This window comes from Lampetra fluviatilis, chromosome 50 (assembly GCF_964198595.1).
Source record: "Lampetra fluviatilis chromosome 50, kcLamFluv1.1, whole genome shotgun sequence".
Classification (NCBI taxonomy): Eukaryota; Metazoa; Chordata; class Hyperoartia; order Petromyzontiformes; family Petromyzontidae; genus Lampetra; species Lampetra fluviatilis.
Window position 1 is genome coordinate 9,080,520 of NC_136324.1, and position 26,958 is coordinate 9,107,477.

Here is a 26,958-nt window from a genome sequence, read left to right on the forward strand (position 1 = left end):
CCGAGCAGTGCCGGTGATGTAACGGAATGTTTTATCTTGAATTTTCAACATTTTTTCAGAGCTCAAGGTGACATTAGCAAGATTAGGGTTCAATAATATCTGAAGTGAGAGCGTTCCAGATGTCTGCAGAAGTGCCTTGCAATTTGGCGATGCTCGCAGCCACTCCTCGATAGTATAGTGGTTAGTATCCCCGCCTGTCACGCGGGAGACCGGGGTTCAATTCCCCGTCGGGGAGAGCTGGTGTTTTTTAACATGATTTTTATTTTATTTTTTTCCACTCACGTTTATTATTACTTACCAATGCTTGCCGTTCACTTCTGTCACATGATTTCCACCAATCATTAAATAAGCAGTGGATCTCAAAACACTTGTCAGTTTTATATCAAGCATATAATCCAATGTAATAAATTGAGATTACATGTGATTATATATATACAACAAAGAGCAGTCTGTCTCAACGGGCGACTGCTCACCTGATCACAGCTTAGTGTCCTTAGGGGTTGCTCGGGGCTCTAGTTTGGGCCCTCTGTTGTTCAGCCTGTATTTGCGACCGCTTGGCCACAATTTTTAGTCTTCATGGCTTAAATATACACTTTTATACTTACGACTCACAGATTTAACTGAAGACTATGACTGACACCAAAGTTGTAGTTTCCGTACTACATCACGTTGTCTTGCTGAGGTCAAGTCGTGGATGCACCTAAACTTTGTAAATTTAATTGTGGTAAGAGAGAGATTATGTTTTTGAGCTCTCCCCATTAAGTGCGTTCAAGTTTCTGGTTTTAGTGTGGCCATGTACGGGAGTGTGAGGTCAGAAACGTGGGTAATATCCTAGACCCCGGTTTGACATTTGAAGCTCACGTATGTGTAGTGAGTTCAGGGAGACGACGACGGAGTTGAGGCACACTCTTTTTATTAACTCAGGGTCAGACACAATAGTTGAAGGGGTAACGGCCCCTTCACCCGTACTAGCTGGGAAACCACCCCTAGTACTAAGTCCCCTGTCCTGTTCCCAGTCCTCCTCTAATAGGCTACGGGAGGCTGTCTGATCTGGCCCTGGTAAGCACAGATCCCAGCACCCAGCTAAGCCGACCTTGCCCTTACAAGAGCAGAGGTCCGGAAGCTCTTGGGCCGCGCCGCTGGCTTACCCAGCTCGGCCCTGACAAGGGCAGCGAGACAGGGGAGTCCCAGGGCCTAATCTGCCGGTCTTCAGACTTCACTGGTCAGCTTCTTGTTCAACTGGCCCCGAGCTCTCTGGCTCCCCGCCTTTTATAGGGATCCCCTCGGAGGGGCGGGGTTATGGGGGATCACAAAGCCCCCATGGCCCCCAGTGGTTACGGATGCGGACGTCGGTGCAGACACCCGTGTGTGTGGGTGCAGACATCCCTGTGTTTCCTGTCCGCCTTTTCTCCCGTAATAACCCCTAAATATGTAATATTACCCACATCTAGTGCTGTTCCTTACTGGTGCCGAGAGGCTGGTGCATGCCTTCATACCATCTAGGTTGGATTACTACAATGCCTTGCTTGAATGGGACCTGGGCCTCCACTAGGTCGTCTCGGCCTCAAATGAGTACCTGGTGCAGTGTGTAAACAATGCCAGTGGGGAGACAAAGGCGGCCCGGCGTGGCGCTGGCCACTCATCCCCTCGTGTGCCGTGCCGGCCTTGATATGAGCTTGACACTAACAGCACTTGCCCCAACAGTCCGTTATGGCTATTCGGGGGATCTTTACTTTTGTGAAATTGTGGTGACTCATTGCCCATCTTCCGACGACGAACTAGCATCAGGACTCAATGTAAGTGAAAATGAAAGTGTTTTATTTGATTTACTATACAGTGTGTTACATGCAAATGTACATGTTCTTTTACAATGCTTCCCTTTATTGTTGAACGGAAACACATTTTATAACAATTACCGTACGGCCATTTAAATATAGTACATTACTGTGGTCCAACTTACGAACGGGTTTCAGGAACGAATTGGTTTCGTAACCCGAGGAGTGCCGGTGATGTAACGGAATGTTTTATCTTGAATTTTCAACATTTTTTCAGAGCCCCAGGTGACATTAGCAAGATTAGGGTTCAATAATATCTGAAGGGAGAGCGTTCTAGATGTCTGCAGAAGTGCCTTACAATTTAGCGATGCTCGCAGCCACTCCTCGATAGTATAGTGGTTAGTATCCCCGCCTGTCACGCGGGAGACCGGGGTTCAATTCCCCGTCGGGGAGAGCTGTTTTTTTAAACGTGATTTTTTTTCCACTCACGTTTATTATTACGTACCAATGCTTGCTGTTCACTACTGTCACATGATTTCCACCAATCATTAAATAAGCAGTGGATCTCAAAACACTTGTCAGTTTTATATCAAGCATATAATCAAATGTAATAAATTGAGATTACATGTGATTATATATATACAACAAAGAGCAGTCTGTCTCAACGGGCGACTGCTCACCTGATCACAGCTTCGTGTCCTTAGGGGTTGCTCGGGGCTCTAGTTTGGGCCCTCTGTTGTTCAGCCTGTATTTGCGACCGCTTGGCCACAATTTTTCGTCTTCATGGCTTAAATCTACACTTTTATACTCACGACTCACAGATGTGTCTTAAGACTATGGGGTCGTCCATAAATGACGTTACGCGATTTTGGCCGATTTTTTACCACCCCCCCTTCCCCCCTCGTCACGCGGCGTCACAAAAAGTCAGACCTTCTTCAAATATGACGTCACAAAGCTTTGCCCCCTCAAACCATATTTCCATTTTGAAAATAAAACATGCTTCAAATCATCTTCTTGGTTATTTCGGTAAAGTCACGTAGAAGGGAAGTAATAAAATAATAAAAATAAAACATAATAAAATCAAATAATTCTCACGACGTTTCGGCTACAACGCAAGCAGCCGTCTTCAGGTGAAGAATGAGACACTGCCAAGCTAGGAACTTATATATAAACTCAGCTTATATATAAGCTCCTAGCTCCTAGCTTGGCAGTGTCTCATTCTTCACCTGAAGACGGCTGCTTGCGTTGTAGCCTAAACGTCGTGAGAATTATTTGATTTTATTATGTTTTATTTTTATTTTATTATTTTATTACTTCCCTACTACGTGACTTTACCGAAAGAACCAAGAAGATGAATCCCTGCAGTCACGAAAGCTTTAAATCGAAATGCTTCAAATCACTTTAAAATATTGTCATTGTAGTGCGTATTTAATGTGGCGTTGCACTCTGATGTTGTAGGAGAAAACACGTATTCAAAAGGATGCATTGGAAAGCTGAAATTTAGCATAAAATTCACTTGAAAATATTCATCGTCTAACTAAAACTGCAGATGTACAGAATATTATATATTGAAATTATTTTATAATTATAAAATATTAAAAGTAATTATAACTATTAAAAAATACTTGAAACTTTGTAGTAGAACGAAGCAAAATGGAGAGTACAATTATAACAATCACATATTCATTCCACAGAACGAAAAGCCCTGGTAGAATCATGAAAATCTAAATGTTTAATAACAATGATTTAAAAAACAAAAAAAATATTAAGCTTCTCCATTCTCTCATGGAGAAGCAAAATGCTTCTTCATGGAATAAATAAAAGGTGACCTTAGTAAATTTAAATAATCAAATAGTTAATCATCAAAATTTGTGTTGTTATAACAATTCTATTTAATTAAGTAGAACGTGTTGTTGAAATTTATTTAAAGTTGCGCATTTAATGTGACGTCGCATTTCTCAAATCCCCCTCCCCCTCGTCACATTTCGTCATAAATGTCTGACCCCCCTCCCCCCCTAGGTGCGTGACGTCATTTATGGACCCCCCTATGACTGACACCAAAGTTGTAGTTTCCGTACTATAATATCACGTTGTCTTGCTGAGGTCAAGTCGTGGATGCACCTAAACGTTCTTAAATTAAATTGTCGTAAGAGAGATATTATGTTTTTGAGCTCTCCCCATCAAGTGCGTAAATTTTTCTGGTTTTCGTGTGGCCATGTACGGGAGTGTGAGGTCAGAAACGTGGGTGTTATCTTAAACCCCAGTTTGACATTTGAAGCTCACGTACGTAATATTACCCACATCTAGTGCTGTTCCTTACTGGTGCCGAGAGGCTGGTGCATGCCTTCAGATCATCTAGGTTGGATTACTACAATGCCTTGCTTGAATAGGGCCTGGTCCTCCTCTAGGTCGACTCGGCCTCAAATGAGTACCTGGTGCGGTGTGTAAACAATGCCAGTGGGGAGACATGCAGCCGGGCGTGGCGCTGGCCACTCACCCCCTCATGTGCCGTGCCAGCCTTTATATGAGCTGGTAACTAACAGCATTTGCCCCAACAGTCCGTTAAGGCTATGCGGGGTATCTTTCCCTTTGTGCAATTGTGGTGACGCATTGCCCCTCTTTCCGACGACGAACTAGCATCAGCTCTCAATGTAAGTGAAAATAAAAGTGAAAATTAAAATGTTTTATTTTATTTACTAGACAGTGTTACATGTAAATGTACTAATTTTTTACAATGCTTCTCTTTTTTGTTGAATGGAAACACGTTTCATAACAATGACCGTACAGGAATTTAAATATAGTGCATTACTGTGGTCCAACTTACGAACGGGTCTCAGGAACGAATTGGTTTCGTAACCCGAGGAGAGCTGGTAATGTAACGGAATGTTTTATCTTGAAATCTCAACATTTATTTAGAGCCTCAGGTGACATTAGCATGATTAGGGTTCAATAATATCTTAAGGGAGAGCGTTCTAGATGTCTGCAGAAGTGCCTTACTATTTGCCGAAGCTCGCAGCCATTCCTCGATAGTATAGTGGTTAGTATCCCCGCCTGTCACGCGGGAGACCGGGGTTTTTTTGGTTTTTTGCACTCACGTTTATTATATTCATCAAGGCTTCATACTTTTTGGTTCTTTCGGTAAAGTCACGTCGGTGAAAATAAAAAAGTAAAAATAAAAGATAAGAATAAAAATAAAGAATAAAATTAGAAAAAAACTAATTAAATCACGACGTTTCGGGCGCAAAACAAGCGTCCGTCATCAGGTGGGAAAGCATGGTCTGCTGCTGATGCAAGCTGTTTAAAAAGGTTTGAAATGTGTGTAGCCCAAGGGTCATAAATAAGTGGCTGGGTCTAGTGATGTTAATGTGAGAAAGTAGCATGTAACTGGGTACGGAAGTGGCTATGTTAATGTGAGAGATTAGCATGATGTTAAAATTAGAAATTAGCATGTAACTGGGCACCGAAGTAGCTATGATAATGCGACAGATTATAATGATGTTAATGTGAGGAATGAGCATGTAACTGGGCACGGAAGTGGCTATGTTCGTGCCCAGTTACATGCTAATTCCTCACATTAACATAGCCACTTCCGTGCCCAGTCACATGCTAATTCCTCACATTAACATAGCCACTTCCGTACCCAGTTACATGCTAATTTTCGCATATTAACGGGTACAGGCAACATTTCGTAATCAGCATCCAATCCCAAGGGGGGAATAATATCTGGGCCAGAGGTTCTGAAACCTTCGGGAGGGTTCTGCGAGGGGGTGTGGCTAGAGGCGGAGCCTAGCTCTGCCGGGAGGGATATAAGGAAGATCGGGGCAGGGCTCGAGGTCGGTGGGGGAAGCCTGGGTACCAGACCGCATCGCTGCTCATCCGCTCGCCACGGGCCACGTGGCGGATCCTCCAACGGAGCTCACCCCTCTTTCCGGTACGCCGTCAGCGGCGAGGCCGGGAGAGTGGAGTGAGCCGTGGGGCTTCTCGGAGAGGGACGCCTCGTCTATGGTGTTGAGAAGAGGGAATCACCCGGAGGGAGAGGGAGTGGAGCTGTGCCGTACTACCGTTAATTAAAGACGCACTGACCAGCATCGTCGTGGAAGTCTGGAATTATAATTGTATGGGCACAGACAGAAAAGGTTCCCTGGGCCAACTGCAGTGAGTTACTCACAACATTGGGGGAAGGACAGAGGACAGAATATTAAGCAAGCAAAAGCGCAAGAGCCCTTCCAGACAATGGGCAACGAGGGACAATGGGTGGCCGCCGCTGCGCTGCGCAGCACTCGAGGGAGGACACAGTAACAGGGGGGGCGGTAACCACAGATAAGCGCACGATTGGCCGCGCGGTACAATGGCACCCCGGGCCTTTGCAGTTAAGGGAATAAAAAGAAAAGCCTGGGACGATTTTGGTCTCTTGTCTTCAACCTCCGGGCCGTCAAGGCCCACTCCCTGCCGTCCTGCCTCGAGTCGCTCGCAGCATCCATGTGATGCCAGCGAGTGCTGCTAAGAGGCAGTGATAGCTGAAGTTTCTCTCGTCCTTCTCCCTCCGACTCTCACAGTGTCTGTGCGACGCCGTGAGTACAGCTTCGAGGTACGTGGTAGGACGTTTGACTGGGTTCGTAGGCAGAGTTAGGCTAAGTTCTTCTCGCAAAATATCCCCCCCCAGGCAGTGTATATTTGCGCTGTTAATAAACTTTAGTACAGAGTATCAGTGCAGTGTGATTTGTGTGTGTGTGGGTGAAACCTCGGCGTGGTGTTGGTAATTTGAGTGTGTGTGTGAGGCGCGCGTGTATTAAAAACATAAACGGCCGCCGATGCTCGCACGTCCGTACAGTCGTGCCGCGCGAATATTAGGCCGGGGGGCGGGGTGCGTTAAAACCGCTCGCCAACGCTCGCGCGTGTTTACGCGCGCGTGTGTGTTAAATTGATCGCCGGCAGGGGCGTGCGTGTGCTCGCCGCCGCCGTAGCATTAGCGTTAGTGTGTGTGCGTGTGTGCGTGTGTGGACACTTCACGTGGCCTCAAGGTGCACATGGCCTGGCACAAGCGTCGTGGTGACATCACGGCCACTTAGTGGCGAATGGCGGTTGTTGTTGTTGTGTGGAGTAACCCCATGCGGTGGTGAGCCAGCAATTCAGCTATGTCCCTCAGAGGGGGCACTAACGCGGGGGGGCCGATCACCCGGTCGGCGGGGGCCCGGCGGGGGCCAAACGGCGCGGTGGAAGGAGGAATGAAGGAGGGAATGGAGGGGGAAAACGCTGCACCCCACCTGCCCGGCGAGGGCGGTGGGGTCACCGCCACTCAGTGACGAATGGCGGTTGTTGTTGTAGACTGTTGTATTAATAATATTAACAACAATTATTTGTTCACATTTATTTTATTTAGCGTGTGTGCGGTTCCCAGCAAACATGCAACGTTGGGCCCAACATTGGTCTAACTGTTCCAACCGTATGCCAACGTTGACCCAACGTTGGTGCAACATTGGCCTAACGTTTGGTCCAACCGTTCAAACGTTGGCTCAACGATAGCCCGCGTAGGTTTGGAGCGCTCAGAATTCGCTTCGCTGGTCGGATCATTCGCTTTCCCTGGTGGGGAGTGCGGAGTGACCGTTGAATCCATTGCCACTCAAAACCATCAAACTACCGTGAGACATCATCTGCGCTTCGAGTTTCCTGGCTGGCGTCCTCTGCACACAACGATAATTGTCGCTGCGAGGAATTGCCACGGGATTTTTCCGTGTTAAATTAGTTTTTAGTTGAAACGACGGAACTCTTTTTATTTTATTAAAACTATTTTTTATTTGACCAGGTAAAGCCCACTGAGCTATGTAGCTTTTTTCAGAAGCAACCGGGTCACATGATAGCTCAATGGAGTGGCTTGTCACCATGTGGAATCGTATAACAGACAAATATGTGATGCCACCACAGCAAAGCCGCTCTGCTGATGCCTCACCTGCGATCCCACCACCCCCAAGCAGCCTGGCTGACACTGCTCTTCCCTCACCGCCCCCCACATGAACACATGCACACACCCCCACATAGAGCCTCACGGGGAAGTCACCTGGCCCACAGGTTTTCACCCAGGAGCCATCCTCGTGGGGGAACATTCTCCACGGTTTTTCCTGAGGCCAGGGAATTGACCGAGGCTTCCCCCAGGTTAAATTGCACTGCGGCGCCGTGAACTAACGTGGAATTACACGGTCACGACGAGGCTACTCCGCCCCCGCGGTCAAGACACGCACAACACACACGGGTTAGCAGGCAGGTAGGGGGCAGAGCCACGAACAGTGGGAAACCAGGGCAGGCACCCTGATTGGTCGGGAGCTTAGCGGCTAACCTGGATGCGGACGTCGCTGAGAGCAACGGTCCGAATAATGCGATAGGACAGACTCAGATTCCAAAGAACACAGGATGAGATGTTACTATCCTTTGTGCAAGCACTTCCAAGAGTTCATGAACAGTGAGCCTGGTGAAATTTGGGGAGCGCATCGTCAGTAGTGACCCTTTGGTTCCTAGGGTGTTTCGGCCTTTCATACTATACACCCTCCCCAAAGGCGGCCAGCGACAGGGTGATCAATCCTACGCTTGCGTCCCATTCCCAATTAGTCATAGGAGTTGCCTTGTTGTTGATAGCCAACATCCCATGGGACGATGCATGGCAGGGGCGTCCTCCTCCCTGAGTCAAGCATTGTTGACTGCATACCTCCTGGCCCTCTCACTTTGGGGCCCAGCTGGGGTCTTTCCTCTTCATCCAGAGCCACTGACTGCTGCCTTCTGCCGCCTCCGATACAGCTCTGATAGCCGAACGCTGGCTCTGGCCCTTAATTCCCAGGTCTCTAAGCAGTCTGGTTGTAGATGTTGCCACAAAACCTCTGCAGCCCACCTCCACTGGTCGGACTTCTGTGTTCCAGCCATGATGCCGTGCTTCGGCAGCTAGATTAGCATAGCGCAGATGTTTTCGCTCATAAGCCTCATCTACTGAGTCCTCCCAGGGTACTGTGAGCTCAATGATGAAGACCTTCTTGAGCGAACGGGACCAGAGCACCATGTCAGGTCTTAGGGTGGTGGTTGCGATCTCCGGAGGAAACACAAGTTGCCGGCCAATGTCAGCTAGCATTTTCCAGTCGCGGGCCAAGCGCAGCTGGTCTCGCTCTATTGGTGTAGAGCCGCTCTTCGGTGGTTTAGCCCCTTCGTGGACAAAGGTCGTCCGTAAGGGGTGTGATGCTGCTGGGGGTGGTAGGGAGTTGGTGGCAGCTCGCTTGTCCTCCAGGGCGGACGCAAGGTTTTTAAGGACTTGGTTGTGACGCCAAGTGTAGCGTCCTTGGGTGAGGCTTGTTTTACACCCTGTGAGAATGTGCCTGAGGTTGGCTGGCATGGAACAGAGGGCACAGTCCGGATCTTCACCATACCATTGGTGAAGATTAACTGGTGTTGGAAGGATGTCATATGTTGCTCTGATGGAAAAGCTCAACCGCCTCGCTTCCATGGCCCACAGATCATTCCAGCTGATCTTCCTCTTCTCCACACTGTCCCATCGAGTCCACTGTCCTTGTTTGGCAAGAGAGACTGCCTTGGCCCACCTTGCAGCCTCCTCCTGATGGCGTACTTCCTGCACTACCATCTTCCGCCGCTCTGGTGCAGTGGCCTTACTCCAAGCAGCACGGCTAGTTAGCCCAAGGCCTCCTCTCCCTTGCTGAACATGACCCACAATGTCAGCATGTCTGAGGGCTGCTGTTGCCTCCTGGACTGCTTTTCCTGGCCTCCATTTGCGCCCAGTTGCCAAGGTCGGCGCGTTGTTGCTCACCACTGGGTCTCGAGATTCATTCAGTGTCATCTGGAGCCTGGTTTTTGCACACTTGAATTCCTCGGTTAGACTGGTGAGGGGCAGCTTGAGGACACCATCTCCATAGAGGCCTATGGTGGTAAGGCATCGTGGAACTCCGAGCCACTTCTTTAAGTAGCTCGTGGCTCCTCTTTCCATCTTCTCCACTGTTGAGATTGGAACCTCATACACTGCTAGGGGCCACAACACCCGGGGTAGGAGACCAAACTGCAGACACCAGGCCTTTACCTTTCCAGGTAGCTGGGTGTTGTCGATGGACTGTAGGCTACTACTGATGTCTTTGCGCAGCTGTTGCACCTGGTCTTTGTCCTTCAGGCTTGCATCATACCACCTTCCAAGGCTTTTTACCGGCTGCTCAGACACTGTTGGGATTTGGTCATCTCCGATGAAGAATTTCAGGTCACAGAGTACTCCCTTCACAATCGAGATGCTGCGTGACTTGGATGGTTTAATCTTCATACGGGCCCAGCTGATGTTCTCCTCGAGTTTTCTGAGCAGTCTCCTGGTGCATGGGACAGTGGTGGTCAATGTTGTAATGTCGTCCATGTAGGCTCTGAGTGGAGGGAGGCGAAAACCAGAGTCGACTCGCTGTCCACCAGCAACCCATTTTGAGGATCTGATGATAACCTCCATTGCCATTATGAATGACAATGGAGAAATGGTCCATCCCGCCATTATACCTACATTCAGGCATTGCCATGAGGTGGTGAACTCTGAGGTGGTGAAGCAGAACTGCAGATCCTGAAAGTACGACTTCACCAGGGTTGTGATGGTGTCCGGTATGTGGAAAAATCTGAAGGCAGACCACAGGAGTTCATGGGGCACAGAGCCAAATGCATTGGCGAGGTCGAGGAAGACTACATGGAGGTCCCTTTTCTCCACCTTGGCCATTTGGATCTGGTGCCAGATCATGCTGGAATGTTCCAAGCAGCCAGAGAACCCTGATATTCCTGCCTTCTGTACAGATGTATCGACGTACGCATTCCTTTGCAGGTACTCGGCCATCCTCTGGGCAATGATCCTAAAGAAGATTTTACCCTCGACATTCAGTAAGGAGATTGGGCGGAATTGGCTGATGTTCACTGCATCCTTCTCCTTAGGGATCAGGACCCCGCCTGCCCTATGCCACACTTTGGGTATTATCTTCTTTTGCCAAGCTGTTCTCATAAGCCTCCAGAGGAACCTCAGGACGTCTGGTGCGTTCTTATACACTTTGTACGGGACTCCATTTGGCCCCGGGGCTGATGCTGAACAATCTGATTGGCCGGGAAGGCCATCGGATCAGCGCCAAATTCTCTTTGATGTAAAGAATAAAAGGCGAGGGAAGATATAGAGTTAGTTCGTGTCCAGCACAAGTCAGGAATCGGCCGACTCTCCAGCCACTCGAACGTCCGTGTGACGAGTCGCAGTGCAGCAAGGACTGGCCCACAGAAGCTCCGTACGAATAGAACTGTGAGTACGAGAGAGAGATAGTGAGTAGCATAGGAATCCCTCGAGCGAGTAATTCGAAGTAAGTCGGGCGAATTGGGTTCAGACTGTCGAGAGACAGCGATTTCCTCGCCGATTTCAGCTCTGAGTCATGTAGAGGGTAATCCAAGTCATCAATAAACACTTTTGTGTGGTTTCTGTGAGGGTGGGGAGAGCGTGTGGTGGCGCGTGTATGTCCGTCAGGACGGGGAGATTGGCGCGTGCCTAACTATATCAGGGCGACCATCTTGCAAGGGTCTGACGCGCGCATTTGCCCAATTTGCGCGCGAATCCTGTTGCCAGCATTTATCATGGCGTGGAAGAGCAGGGGGACGATTAACCCATTTATTAAATACCCCAGGGAACAGTAATACTCGTGCTAAAACCAACCTCGAAGACCCGCCCCACAGCCCTTTAAATCTCCATTACCCACCCTCGGTAGCAACGTGTGTCCGAGCGACGTCACTGCCCTTTGACCCCTGACCCCCCATCCCACGCGTGTGATTGGTGCGCGCGGTTGTGAGAGCGGAGACGTCGTGTTTGAGTGGCTGCGCGGATACGAGTGGAGGCCGTGGCGTGCCGAGAGTCTCCTACTAACGTTGGAAGGAGTGTGAGTGAGGAGCATGGAATTAATTCCTGGCAGCCGAGCGCCAGGTCCCGAATCATGCCCCACAAACAGGACTCACGGACTCGAGGGGCCGCGGCGCGAGGAGAGGAGCCGGAGAGCGGCAGCCCGCCCCCCGCTAACGAGGAGTTAAGCAGCAGCGGCTCACACGAGTGAGGAGTCCGGAGGCAGGGGAGGACCCGGGGGCCAGCAGCCTCAACAAATACTCTAAATGTGGAGTGGAAAACCGAAGGACCCGGATAAAAATCCACGAAACCACGGGGAGAGAGAGATAGAGACATGCAAACTCCAAATATACAGCAGCAGGTGTCAGGGTCGGAATCGTGATCGAACCCACGCCCATCTTTATATCAGGCGAGGTAGTTAATAGCGACACAGAAAAGGTAGGAGTAACGAATACAGAAGACTGACTCCGGCTCATTTAACATCGCTCTTATCTTTCATATTCTTTATTTGCTAGGCTATGTATTTGTTTTAAACCTCACGATACAGATTATGTTGGTATTATTTAATTATATACATTACAATCAGATGTACTCTTCGCGCTCCGAGTAGAGGAAGGATCGTGATGACCATGACAGCTGTCTTTTGGGTTTTCCATTGCAGAGGAAAGAGGCAGGAGCCTCTCTCCCCGGTGCTGATGAAATTCGGCTCCGAATTCAGCCACAGGGAGGCGGATGAAGCCGTTGTCTCGCGTTACAACTCTCCCTTGCTGTGTGCGGTAGATACGTTCCTACAAAAGAACGCACAGAGCGAAACCTGCCCAGCACGCAGGGCACGGCCACCCCACCCACAATGCACACACGAGACAGCTGCCTGCCGAGCAGCGCACACAACACACACGATGCTGTGTATTCTCTATATATATGTGCGTGTTTATCTCAGTGTGTCTCTGGTGTACGTATCAAATGAGTACCTGGTGCGGTGTGTAGATATCGCCACTGGTAAGACAAAGGCGGTCAGCGTAGTGCTCGCCACCCACCCCCTCGTGTGCCGTACCGACCTTCATAGGTACTACTCGCTAACAGCACTTGCCAAAATAGTCACTTAAGGCTATACAGGGGGTCTTTGTATCCCCGTGTGTGTAGAGCGGTAGTGCAATGTTTAGCGCTACGCTGCGCTACGAACCCGGCGACCCGAGTTCGATTCTCGCTCACGGCCACCAACACCAGTGACGATTATATTGAACCGGTCCTCGACCTCCCCTAGATCGACTCAGCCTCAAATGAGTACCTGGTGCGATGTTTCTAAACGCGTGTATAGATATCGCAGGGCGCCGCGGTGGCGATATGTTAAGTACCTCACCTGGTCGTGGGTTCGATCCTCAACCCAGACTCCTGTATATTTGGATTTTGCATATTATCCCCGGGTCCTCCGGCTTTGCCTCCACATTTAGAAACATCCCTTCATAGTATTTGGCTCCTGCTATACACACACAGTACACTGTCCCACATCCGACCGCATAACCGCATGTCAAGAAAAGTCAAACCGCATAACAACGCGAATTTTGTGTACAAATCGGTTAGCCGCATATACAGGGTGCTTCAAAAAAATGTGAACACTTCCGAGAATTTGCTACAATGCCACAAGTAATGTGCTGCCTCTGGGTTCTGGAGACCACCTGCAGAAGATTCCAGGCATATGTTGACAATGATGGCGAACAAGTGGAGACTCTTTGACTTTTTGCAGCCATTAACATACATTTGTTATCATGTTACAGTGGATATCCGTTCTTTTGCCATTTAAAAACGATCGTCCCATATGTAGAGACACAAAGTGGTCTCTACGCTGTTGCGCCAGCCACGCTGAGCGCCGGGAGCGTCCATTGGAGGACTGACGGACACGTGACCGAGAGCGGGGAGCTCCGGTCGGGATACATTAGGGGGCGTGGCCGAGGGCGGCGCGAGGCGGCGGCTAGGGGATAAAAGGGGGAGCGCCGAGGGGACTCGGGGCTCGTTTTGCGGATCAACTAAAGAGGACTCTGCTCTTTGCTCTTCGCTGCCGCTCGTCGTCGTCGTGTAAATTTGGCTGGGAATCGTGGGTCTGTAGCAAGTGTGCTACCGACCCGTTTGATAGTTAACTCACACATACATAGTGAACAGTCGAGAACAGTATTGCTGCACTTAACTCACTGATTGCTTAGTTCTGTTGTTTTATTAAACGTATTGCCTCCACAAAGTGTGTGTGCGCTTCAGTACTTATATACACTACACATACGTGTTAACATTTGATTGAAGTACCCTGTATATAGGGCGACATGGCACACAACGGACCCGTGTAGAGCGAGGGACACCTGTGTAGTGACATATAATTGGTCACTATGGCACCATGTGTCGTAGCCCTCTTTGCCAGCAGAGTACACGATGTCATGGAAGAGGTCTCTAGGGGAGCATGGTTCTGGGGGCTGGCAGAGTCGGGGGCATTTGAGGACATAGTAGCCCGATTGGCTGGCAAGGGCACGTGATAGGACAGGATAAGGATGTGGGCCAAAGGTGACAGAAGGGACATGTGGTGTAGGGCCCAGAATCTTCTGGGATGTCCCAGAAGGGGGCGTGGCCTAGGGCGGAGCCAGGTCACTGGGGAGCATAAAAGGGAGGTCCCGGGGTCCCATCGGGGCTGTCTGCTGGAACGGAACCCGCCGTGCTGCGTCTTCTCCTCGGTCTCCGGTCTTTGTACTCGGCATCGTGGGTCTGGCAGTGTGCCGACCGACCTAACCCGTTTATATAGTTACCCCGTTGTGGTCGTAGAAACATATTCCTGCGGAGGGAGCTGGTAGGAACGTTGGGTTGCTCGGTCAATGGCCAGGGTCAACGGCGGCGTGGTGTATTCCACAAATATGCCCGACTGTGAGGGCGGGCACAAGCCGGCGTGAGTAGGTTAAACGTTGAGTTTTATAAGGGCACCACGGGGTGACAAGCCCCTACCCACCCAGCCCCACCCCTCCCACCCCCCACCCAGCCCCACCCTCCCGACCCAGCCCCTCCCCACCCTCCCCTCCCCACCCAGCCCCTTCCCACCCTCCCCACCCAGCCCCTCCCTCCCCACCCAGCCCCTCCTTGCACGACGGACGGACACAATAATCCCCTGTGGGCTGGTGGAACCAGTGGGTTCCTACCAGTATTAACGTGTTACCTACTGAATTTATGTCTCTCAAGTGAACCCATTACACCTGTACTCGTGGTGTCAGTCGAGGCGCATCGCCTACCGTCACACCTTCATACACAGGTCGAACTGTCACCTCTCTTAACATCATCGAAGCATGTTTTGTTTGGATGTTCACCGCAAGTATGTGTGGTTAAGGCAGCCATGCTTTGTGGAATACTTTTACTCTGTTGAAAACGTGGAGTGACAGGGGTGCGTCGTGACGGTCTGCTGAGTGATATTATTCACTTCGTGAATCAAGCCTCAAATTTTTCCACATCCATTGCGAAATTGTCTCAGAGGCTTGCGCGACCTTGGAGTCAGTCAGCTGTGGTGGTGACCGGGGGAGTGCCGAGGAGTGGTTGAGGCAGGGCATTCCTGAGTGGGGCGACCGTTGCGGGTGGAGCCTGCGGCGTGGGCGTCTGGGCTGCTCGCCTCTTTCAAAATTGTGTCACTGGGACAAATGTTTTTTTTAAGGTGATGCATATTTTGTGTGTGTGTCTGTGTGCCGTGTTCACCATCGTGTGCCGTGCTGGCCTTCATATGTGCTTGCTAACAGCACTTGCCCGCAACGACAGCCTGTTAAGGCGCCACAGTGGAGGGATGTTTAGTTTAAGGCTATACGGAGGACCTTTGTTTGCGTCCAATTGCAGGGAGTGGTCGTGCAACAATTAGGTGGTCGTGTGTGGTGCTGGCCACACCTGCTCGTGTACCGTGTCGTCCTTCATAGGTGCTATTCGCTAACAGCACTTGCCCCAACAGTCTGTTACGGCTATATGGGGAGGGGGATTTTTGTCTTTGTTTCCATAATAGCAGGAGACTCGAACTATTCCACGGGCGGTGACGCTGTCACGAGGCGAGCACGTGCCCAAACGTGACTCTCACCTCCACACCACCCCTAAACTAAGCTTTTTATTTTTATTTTACCAGGTAAACAAGCCCCACTGAGCTGTGTAGTTCCTTTTCAGAAGCAACCTCCCACAAATGATATCTCAACGAAATGGCTTGTCATCGTGTGGACATTTATAGCAGCCAAATACTCTAAACGCGTGATGTTGATTCTAAATGTGGAGGGGAAAACCCGGAGAAAGATCCACGCGACCATGGGGAGATAGACACGCAAACTCCATGGGTTCTCTATGGTAATGGGTCACTAGGTAAGTCTATTGGGTCTCTATAGTAATGGGTCACTATGTGAGTCTATGGAGTGTAATTGTCGGTGATACGTGACCGGGCTGAGACAGTCCACTCGCTCAACTTGAAAAACAGGTTAAGTTTCATCATCACCGTTAACTGTGTTCGATCCACTGCTGGACGATGACCTCACCACCTCGTCACAATCTCTCACGGTAGGTTTGCAATGCGACGGCTCCATCGAGCAGCATCCCATGGAGCTGATCATCGACTCGCCCCACGTCGCCTCCGTTAAAACTCTGACGGCCTTAAAGAAGTTCAACGTACGTTGAACGACTCCCTCCTCGGCCACAACCAGGAGGCGGCTCCGCACCATCCGCTGGCCGACTTTCCATCACTCGCTCGCACCTCCGACAAGCACGGTTGGCTACATACGGCGCTAAGGAAGTTCAACATATAAATCCAGTCGCTTGTACGGAACAAACTAAACAGCGTCACCTTCCACCACCAGGACATCTCTCTCGGCTGGCACGGGCAACCCCCGGATATTCATTCCCCCCTCCCCACCTCATCCAGGGCTGCCCCGAGGGTGCGCGACGAATCGGGGCGAACGCCCCGGGCCGGATCCCACACTCTTGGGGGGCAGCATGGGCCGCACCCCAAGAGAAGTCACGGTGTCAGACGTGATACTTTGACGTCACGATGTGACACTTTGATGTCACGGTGTCAGAGGTGACACTTCGCGTTGTGTTTAAAGGTGTTGGCTGTAATTTACCCCGCACCGCCCGCTCTCCTCCCTCCCACTCGTCCACACCCCAAGCGACCCTAACCCACTGCCCTGGACCTGTCACCGGCCAGCGCCCTCCAGCACTGCACTGACGAATTCGCAACAAGGCCTCCCTTGTGTTTCCAACGCTACATTCCAGTCCGGTCTGTCCAGCCCGCATTTAATTTTGGGCCAAGTGACCCCCTCGGCTTAAGGAACACGGCTCTGACCCCCGATGACCCTGCATGCTACAGGCCCATTGCCGACTTCTCAACCATCTCCACGCTCTTGGAGGACTTCGCCGGAATCAGAGATCAACATCAACTTTTGGCCCCACCGGTCTGTCCACCGCCCAGCCTACTCTACCGAGACGCCACTCCTTAAGGTCACTAAGTGCTCAACTCCAGTTGGTCCACTGCAGGCGTCCCTCAGAGATCCATGCTGGGTCCTTTACTTGTGGCGCCACGATAGTGAGATGTTGACTACCTCGTCTAGTATACAGGAGGTCGTGGGTTCGATCCCGAACCTGACGCCTGCTGTATATTTGGAGTTTGCGGTGTCTCTCTCCCTGTGGATGCGTGGATTTTTCTCCTGGTCCTCCGGGTTTTCCCTCTACATTTAGAATCAACATCACACGTTTAGAGTATTTGGCCATTTCGTTGAGATATCATTTGTGGCTTGGTCGCTTCTGAAAACGATCTATATAGCTCAGTGGGCCTTACCTGGAATAATTAAATTGTTTAGTTTCATTTTAGCTTACAGGAGAAATGGTCGCCTTAAGTCGTCGCTCTGGAGAGCGGCAGATAATTCATCGATGGGTTGATGATGTCGATGATGATGATGATGACGGCATCGTTCGTGATTTGTCACTGAACTGAGTGGGCCACCTGAATGTTGCTGCTGCTGCTGTCACCTTCCAACTTTTGAAACCATGCGCTAAACCCTCAACAGTGCGACCACAGCCCTGACGTTCACATAAATCAGAAAAAAAAACATGAATCAAAATTAACATGTATTTATACTAAAGTAATAGCAAAAATGACGACAAAAGATTTAGAAGTGAGTAGTTTTTCGATATTTACGATTATACTGGAAATCACTTTCACAAATCAGCCCCCAAATGTAGTCTCTCATCATGTTTTCGTTATACTGTCCTTGGTAGCGGCGTTCAAAGTCCAGTATATCCTGGTGGAAGCGCTCGCCTTGCTCCTCCGAGTACGCTCCCACGTTCTACTTGAATTTATCAGATGAGCATCAAGGATATGGACTTTGAGAGACATCATACAGCCCATTGTGCTGTAGTTCTTCACCAGAGTCTCAACCAGCTCCACATAGTTTTCGACCTTGTGATTGCCCAGGAAGCCACAAACCACTGCAACAAAGCTGTTCCAAGTCACTTTCTCCTTACTAGTGAGCTTCTTGGGGAATTCATTGCACTCCAGGATCTTCTTTATCTGTGGTCCGACGAAGACACCAGCCTTGACCTTTGCCTTAAATAGCTTAGTGAAGAAGTATTGAAAGTATTTGAAGGCTGCCGACTCCTTATCTACAGCCCTGACAAATTGTTTCATAAGGCCCAATTTGATCTGCAGTGGTGGCATCAGCACCTTCCGGGGGTCCACCAGTGGCTCCCATTTGACGTTGTTCCTCCCCACAGAGAACTCGATCCGCTGTGGCCAGTCCCGCCTGTGGTAGTGCGCCTTAGTGTCTCTGCTGTCCCAAAGGCAAAGATAGCAGGGACACGTGGTAAAACCGCCTTGGAGACCCATCAGGAATGCCACCATTTTAAAGTCTCCGATGACCTCCCAGCCGTACTCATCATACTTCAAGGCGTCCAGCAAAGTCTTGATACTGTTGTAATTCTCTTTGCGGTGCACCGAGTGAGCCAGGGGAAGAGACGGGTACTTGTTACCATTATGGAGCAGCATGGCTTTGAGGCTCCTGGATGAGCTGTCAATGAAGAGGCGCCACTCATTCTGGTTACATGCGATTCCGATTGCCTTGAACAGACTGGTCACATTGTGGCAGAAGCAGAGCCCATCTTGACGAGTGAAGAAGCTGCAAAAAGGTTGGTGATGCATCCTCTGATCTGCAACTTGCACACTTTTATCCAACAAGTTCCACTGCTTGAGCCTCGACGTCAAAAGCTCGGCATTGGACTAGGTGAGACCAAGATCTCTGATCAAGTCGTTGAGGTATTTTTGGTTGGGGTAGTATGGGTTTCTCTCCTCAACTCCACCTCTGAAATTGTCATCTGGATCTACAACGTCTTCCTCGCTCTCTGACTTGCTGCTCTCTTCTAAAGACGGCTGCTCTCTCTCCGGAGGAGTGGGTACGGGGAGCTCATGGCAGTGTGGCACCAGGCGATGGATGAAGGAAGGTCTGGATACATGATAGCAGGTGCATTCTTGCCAGTCCGATGTTTGGAAGAGTCCACCATGCAGAAGTAGCAGTTGTTTGAGTGATCAGTGGGTTCCCGCCAAATTCTTGGCATAGTGAACTTCATGGTTCTCTTTTCCCCTCTGTACCATCCTACAAAAATATATTTATTTCACCCATGACTAATGAGTAAGAGATTCTCGCAACATTTTTCATGTATGATATATTTTTTCAACAACATTTAAAATTGTAAAACATTTCAAAATTAAAAACTTACATTTTTAACAAATTTTATAACGTAAACTTCCGAGCAACAATTGTCCATCTTACCTTGCAGAGTTTTTTTTGCATTGCTCGCTGGTGAAATGAGGTGCCCAGGGTTTGACTTGATCCCCGACAGGCATGCCGAAATATGCCTTGTAGTGTGGCACATTAGGAATGGACCACTCTTTTAATTATTTATTTGTGCAGCAAGGGAGTAAAGTGTGGTTCTGTGAAAGTCCTGATGTGCTGTGCAGTACATCGATGCATGTGTGTACACCAGCATGCGATAACGGAGTTGGGCCTGTAGGTGGCTGGCAGGGTTGTTGAATAACCGCACTTGTACACCAGCCACATGGTTAATGGCGACTCGGTTCAAGAATTGCTGTGTGTGACGCACGTGCTGTTGCATCTTACAGGTAAAGGACCCAAAGGTTGTTTTTGATCGTTATAGAAATGTTCTAGACTTGTTCTAGACTTCAAGCTTGGCTTTGAATTGTTAGTTTATGATATATTCAATTGGAGGGGGTTTATCACTGTGCATTGTAAAGGATGACGCACTGTAATTACATACTGTAATTGTAATTATCTAACCCTAATACTGTTTAGTCTATAACCATGCACCCAGAGTATGACTACTTGCAATGCTATTGAGAATAGAGCACATGCATAGTCGTACGTGGTACAATGGTGACACGTACAGTACGTATATTGTACACATATAGTACAGGTAATGGGTGTAAGATACCGATATAAGTCGATGGTATAGATATACATACAGCTTAGGATTAAAGTAATATACGAATAGTAAAGTGCAAAGGTTATTGTCAAAGACAAATATGGCTTATCAGTAGTAAAATTGGGTTTAAGAAAACTGTTATTGAATAATCGCATTTGTACACCAGTCAAATGGTTAATGGCGACTTGGTTCAAGAATCGCTGTGTATGACACATGTGCTGTTGCATCTTACAGATTAACCACAATAAATGTGTTTGCCCTCGATTTGGAGCACCTGCCTACATCCTTCATTTCGAGTGTGCAACAGTAGGCCTCGCACATCTTAGCAGATGCTTCCACAGAGTACTTCTTCGCTCTTGTCGTGATAAATTGGCTGCAGACATAGCAAAATGCGTCTGCCGGATGCTTGCAGCCTCTTGATGCCATCTCATAAAAATGCAGATATGTATCCACTTAGGCAGCTGGAACTAAACTGAACTGGTGGGCTTAAGGTCCCTGTATTTATTCTATTTATATTACTGGAAAGTTCTAGAATGTTCTAGAAATTACTCCAATCTTGACTTAAAGCTTTCGTGACTGCAGGAATTCATATTCTTTGGGTCTTTCGGTAAAGTCACGTAGATAGGTTCAAATTAATAACAATCAAATACAAATTTAATATTAATTTGAACCTATCTACGTGACTTTACCGAAAGACCCAAAGAATAAGTTACTCCAAGTTTACTCCGCACTGAATCTATCTGGGATATTCTGGAAAATAGGTAAATTTCAAAATATCACTGTTCTGGTCACAAAAGCAAAGTTTGTGGGGAATAATAGCCATGTTCTGTACTATTGAGGCATAAGCAATTAGGAAATAACACTTACTACCAAGGAACAAAAAATAATTGTTACACAGTGTTGTTATTATTATTATTACTTGATTTACCACCACCATCATCACTATCATCATCATAATTGCACCATCATCACCACCATCATCTTAAGATGTCCCAAGACTCGCTGCTGCTCTCTCTGCTCAGAGCTCCCAGCTCCTCGAGCCGCTTCCTCCTCGCCACTGGAAACTCGCTCTGGGGGCTCGCTCTGCTCTCCCCCGCGAGGGAGCCTCTCGCTCGGAGCCACGTGGGGAGCACTGGGAGCCGGCTCGGGTAGAGAGAGAGAGTGTCTCTTTCTTTACAGGATTATTTGCATTTCTCTCAACACACACGCAGAAAAGATGCCTCCACACGCTGATTTAAAACATCTTTTAGTATAAAAACGCGGTTTTACTCCGAACATTAAAACCGAATTAATTATGATTCTTTCTCTCATCTATCTCTCCAAATAAAACCAACTCTGAGTGCAGTAGTATTTTTTTTACACATCCCATCAGTCATACGGACTTACTTCTGATAGTGCATCTGATCAGCAACATTGGTTAAATACTTAGCAAATTTAGTTTTGAAATTCAGTCAGCAGGGTCAGGCTGCTTGAACCAACGCTGGTGAACTTCCAGATGTTGATCGGCACGATTCCTCTCTGTTAGATACGAGTCCTTGCTCGACGCACATCTCGACTGTACAAAACACGAATTGACAGCGCCGAATAATAACTAAACATGAAGGGTGGCCCCAAAAGTCAGGACACATGCAGGGTTATTTCATATATTTTAATTGGCATTAAAACATTGACATTTTTTTTCTGTAATTCAATATTTTATCTATCACATTTATTAATATCTAATTTTCTTCTCTAAATCCATCGCATTACAAAACTCAACCAAGAACCCTGAATGAATGGAGACGACAAAGCATAATTTATGATGAATGTTTAAAGTTGCCACCGTGTCATCTTAACAACAACACCAACAAAACAAACTCCACCATTAATAATTAATGCGTCATGCATTCATGTAAATGTTAGTCAGTCTGTTTGATCATTTGTTAAAATAAACGAAATAACCCGATATACAGTATGTGTGAAAGTTCGCTATGCGTCCTGACTTTGGGGCCACGCCGTATAACGATCGTTACTTTGTAAACGACCGTCCCACCCCGTGGACCTTGGTCCCGTTCGCTGTCTGCCTGTGCCAACCAACGTTGGTGACCGAGCATCGTGTGGATAGACAACAGAGATAGACAGGTCGAGTGTCACGTGGGGATAGACAGGTCGAGTGTCACGTGGGATAGACAGGTCGAGTGTCACGTGGGATAGACAGGTCGAGTGTCACGTGGGATAGACAGGTCGAGTGTCACGTGGGGTAGACAGGTCGAGTGTCACGTGGGGATGGATAGGTCGAGTGTCACGTGGGATAGACAGGTCGAGTGTCACGTGGGGATGGACAGGTCGAGTGTCACGTGGGGATGGACAGGTCGATTGTCACGTGGGATAGACAGGTCGAGTGTCACGTGGGGTAGACAGGTCGAGTGTCACGTGGGGATGGACAGGTCGAGTGTCACGTGGGATAGACAGGTCGAGTGTCACGTGGGGATGGACAGGTCGAGTATCACGTGGGGATGGACAGGTCGAGTGTCACGTGGGTTAGACAGGTCGAGTGTCACGTGGGGATGGACAGGTCGAGTGTCACGTGGGGTAGACAGGTCGTGTGTCACGTGGGATAGACAAGTCGAGTGTCACGTGGGGTTAGAAAGGTCGAGTGTCACGTGGGGATGGACAGGTCGAGTGTCACGTGGTGATGGACAGGTCGAGTGTCACGTGGGATGGACAGGTCGAGTGTCACGTGGGATAGACAGGTCGAGTGTCACGTGGGGAGAGACAGGTCGAGTGTCACGTGGGATAGACAGGTCGAGTGTCACGTGGGGATCGACAGGTCGAGTGTCACGTGGGGATGGACAGGTCGAGTGTCACGTGGGATAGACAGGTCGAGTGTCACGTGGGGATGGACAGGTCGAGTATCACGTGGGGGATGGACAGGTCGAGTGTCACGTGGGTTAGACAGGTCGAGTGTCACGTGGGGATGGACAGTTCGAGTGTCACGTGGGGATGGACAGGTCGAGTATCACGTGGGGGATGGACAGGTCGAGTGTCACGTGGGTTAGACAGGTCGAGTGTCACGTGGGGATAGACAGGTCGAGTATCACGTGGGGATGGACAGGTCGAGTATCACGTGGGGGATGGACAGGTCGAGTGTCACGTGGGTTAGACAGGTCGAGTGTCACGTGGGGATGGACAGGTCGAGTGTCACGTGGGGTAGACAGGTCGTGTGTCACGTGGGATAGACAAGTCGAGTGTCACGTGGGGTTAGAAAGGTCGAGTGTCACGTGGGGATGGACAGGTCGAGTGTCACGTGGTGATGGACAGGTCGAGTGTCACGTGGGATGGACAGGTCGAGTGTCACGTGGGATAGACAGGTCGAGTGTCACGTGGGGAGAGACAGGTCGAGTGTCACGTGGGATAGACAGGTCGAGTGTCACGTGGGGATGGACAGGTCGAGTGTCACGTGGGATTGACAGGTCGAGTGTCACGTGGGATAGACAGGTCGAGTGTCACGTGGGATAGACAGGTCGAGTGTCACGTGGGGATGGACAGGTCGAGTGTCACGTGAGATAGACAGGTCGAGTGTCACGTGGGATAGACAGGTCGAGTGTCACGTGGGATAGACAGGTCGAGTGTCACGTGGGGATGGACAGGTCGAGTGTCACGTGGGATGGACAGGTCGAGTGTCACGTGGGATAGACAGGTCGAGTGTCACGTGGGACAGGTCGAATGTCACGTGGTGATGGACAGGTCGAGTGTCACGTGGGATAGACAGGTCGAGTGTCACGTAGGGATGGACAGGTCGAGTATCACGTGGGATGGACAGGTCGAGTGTCACGTGGGATGGACAGGTCGAGTATCACGTGGGATAGACAGGTCGAGTGTCACGTAGGGATGGACAGGTCGAGTATCACGTGGGATAGACAGGTCGAGTGTCACGTGGGATGGACAGGTCGAGTGTCACGTGGGATAGACAGGTCGAGTGTCACGTGGGATGGACAGGTCGAATGTCACGTGGTGATGGACAGGTCGAGTGTCACGTGGGATAGACAGGTCGAGTGTCACGTGGGATAGACAGGTCGAATGTCACGTGGTGATGGACAGGTCGAATGTCACGTAGGGATGGACAGGTCGAGTATCGCGGGGCCACGGAATGTGGCCCGGGTGGGTTTGTGGGTGCGGCAGGCAACACTTCTGCGCCAGCGGATTCGCGAGGCTGCTGTTGGTGGACCGTGCAGGGATTAAGTCGCCACGGTGGCAAAGGAGATTGTTAACTACCTCGTCTGGTACACAGGAGGTTGTGTGTTCGATCCTGAACCTGACGCCTGCTGCTGTATATTTGGAGTTTGCGTGTCTCTCTCTCTCCCCGCGTGCTCGCGTGGATTTTTCTCCGGTTTTCCCATTTACATTGAGAATCAACATCACACGTTCAGAGTGTTTGGCTGCGATACATTTCCACACGATGATGAGCCACTTTGTTGAGTTATCATTTGTGGTCAGTTTGCTTCTGATAAAGAGCTACATAGCTCAGTGGGCCTTACCTGGTAACATGAAAATCGTTACATCGTTAATCGTAAAAGTCAGCCGTGCGTTTGCACACAAAGCCAGGACGGCAAGTAGGTTGGTACTCGCCGCCAACCTGATGGGTCGGAGTGATCTCCTCCTCTCGTGCTGCAGGAGTTCTCCGGGCACTCTGGGTTTCTCACGCATGCGAAATAACGTCCCAGGTAGGCAGAGGGTTGGGCCAGAGGTGTGTGGACTGGAGGCAGATTGTCTCTCAATGGGAAGGTCGCGAGTTCAAATGGCAGTCGAGAGTTCACTCGGCCCATCATTCTTTCGGGGTCGATCAACTTAGAACCACTTTTTGGAGGGAATTCAACGCCGTTTTTCCTGTGCAGGAACCGACCGATTGCCGAGCCACCGGGAATGTGGAATTTTGAACACTAACGACGCTCGTTTGGCAGGGACACGCTTGGGAGTGGTGGCGCAGCAGTTTGCACGCTGCACTCTGAACCCACAACTCCCGAGTTCTATACCGGGGCACGGATAACGTCAGTGGTGAGCGACATCCGAACTGGAGCCGTCACCACCACCCTCGCACTGCACCACGCGCCTGCCGTTGTGAACACTGCCAAACTAAATGTGTTGGAGAACACATCCGGAGGGTAGAGGAGCGACGCTCACATGGAGAGATTGTGAATGTTGTAGATTTGCTCTCCAACACACCGGTGTTCTGTACTAGTGTAGGGGTGTCAGGGGAAGGATTCCCACTAATAGGATGGGGAGTGGGACGGTGACAGGAGAAGGGGGAGGAGCAAGCGAGGAGATATAAGGGAGAGAACGGGCGTGAAGGGGAATCTTGGCGGGAACGAGATTGAGGCGGCTGGGGACAGGTGTGGATGGGAGAAAAGGAATAAAGAACGAACCCCCTGCAACCTTGTGTCGGCTCTCCTTTACACTAGTAACGAATTGGAATGTTGTTTACTTGACAAACCTAACTAATTGGCTATGTCGGGTGGTGGCGGGTTTAACGACACCAAATTTATATTTACGCGATCTAACCCAAAACAACCTCTACTATGGATGACATTGGTCGCAAAAGCCTACTACGTGTTAAACTGTTAGTATTATTACGTCTTAAACTGTATCTCTCACGAGGACCCGGCAGCTGCAATGCTGAGAGCCTTTCTTTCGTGTGTTGGGGGCCCAGTTTGTAACCACTGAGCACATATTGACACGCGAGCCTGCCTTCATTGCAGATGACTCAGAGCTGTAATCCTACACCCTGGGGGGGCGGGGGGCACGGAGAGAGTGGAGGGGGGGACGCGGCTGGGCAGTTGGAGGCAGTCGCCCTCCAGCAACAACGGAGGGCAGAGGAGCAACGTTCACAACAACGAGCGGAGCGCCGGGTTGATAAAATGCAGCAATTTGGCACAGTAGGGGGTAACAGCTGGTGGTGCATCTACCGGTCATCTCAGTCAGCCATGGCACCTGCTGGGTCTGTCCCGAGACCTCCTGCACCTAGCCTGGCACAGTAGGGGACACAGCTGGTGGTGCATCTACCGGTCATCTCAGTCAGCCATGGCACCTGCTGGGTCTGTTCCGAGACCTCCTGCACCTAGCCTGGCACGGTAGGGGACACAGCTGGTGGTGCATCTACCGGTCATCTCAGTCAGCCATGGCACCTGCTGGGTCTGTCCCGAGACCTCCTGCACCGAGCCTGGCACAGTAGGGGGTCTAGCTGGTATATCTACCGGTCACCTCAGCCAACCCAAGGCACCTGCTGGGTCTGTCCCGTGACCTGTCAGCAGCGAGCCTTCGACACTTCACGTGGCCTCAGAGTGCACCTGGCCTGGCACAGGCGCCGCGGTGACGTCACCGTCACGGAGTGGCTTATGTCGGGGGTATTGGGGGTGGGGACAGGTGCGGGATTCTTCTCGAGGCATCCAAACCCCCCCACCCCCTCCCCCCAAGACAAATACACTGACAAGACGCCTCCCTCACTCTCATATCTGTCCCTCCGCGTGAACAAAAATGAAAACAAATTTTTATTTTCACATCCAATCAGCGAGTGCGTCCATTCAACAACGACATGAATTTTCGACGTACGCGGAAACTCCCGGGGTTGATTCGACATGCAGTGTCTCATCGGCAGTGCCAGGCTAGCTTGGAACTAATGCTTGAAGGTCGTGGAGCAACGGCTGTATTGACAGCACATTGAGACGGCTGAGCCAGATGATTGCGTCGTGAGTAAGCGAAGTGGTGAATCTTCGCTGTTGTGATGCGTCCTCCTCCGTGTTTGCGAATCGGCCTTTGAGTCGTCACACGCTCCGTGGTTCTGTTCTGGGTTGGCGACCA

General features: G+C 49.9%; 1 long non-coding RNA gene and 2 other non-coding genes across 3 annotated transcripts in view; all 3 read left to right on the plus strand.

Annotated features, from left to right (window-relative positions):
• Positions 1-26,958, plus strand: part of LOC144948577 (uncharacterized) — an 83,595-nt gene that overhangs the window by 38,829 nt on the left and 17,808 nt on the right. The gene's annotated exons all lie outside the window — the stretch shown is intronic.
• Positions 164-235, plus strand: TRNAD-GUC (transfer RNA aspartic acid (anticodon GUC)). The gene has a single exon. It is a non-coding gene; the product is annotated as a tRNA-Asp (tRNA).
• TRNAD-GUC (transfer RNA aspartic acid (anticodon GUC)) lies at positions 2,157-2,228 on the plus strand. The gene has a single exon. It is a non-coding gene; the product is annotated as a tRNA-Asp (tRNA).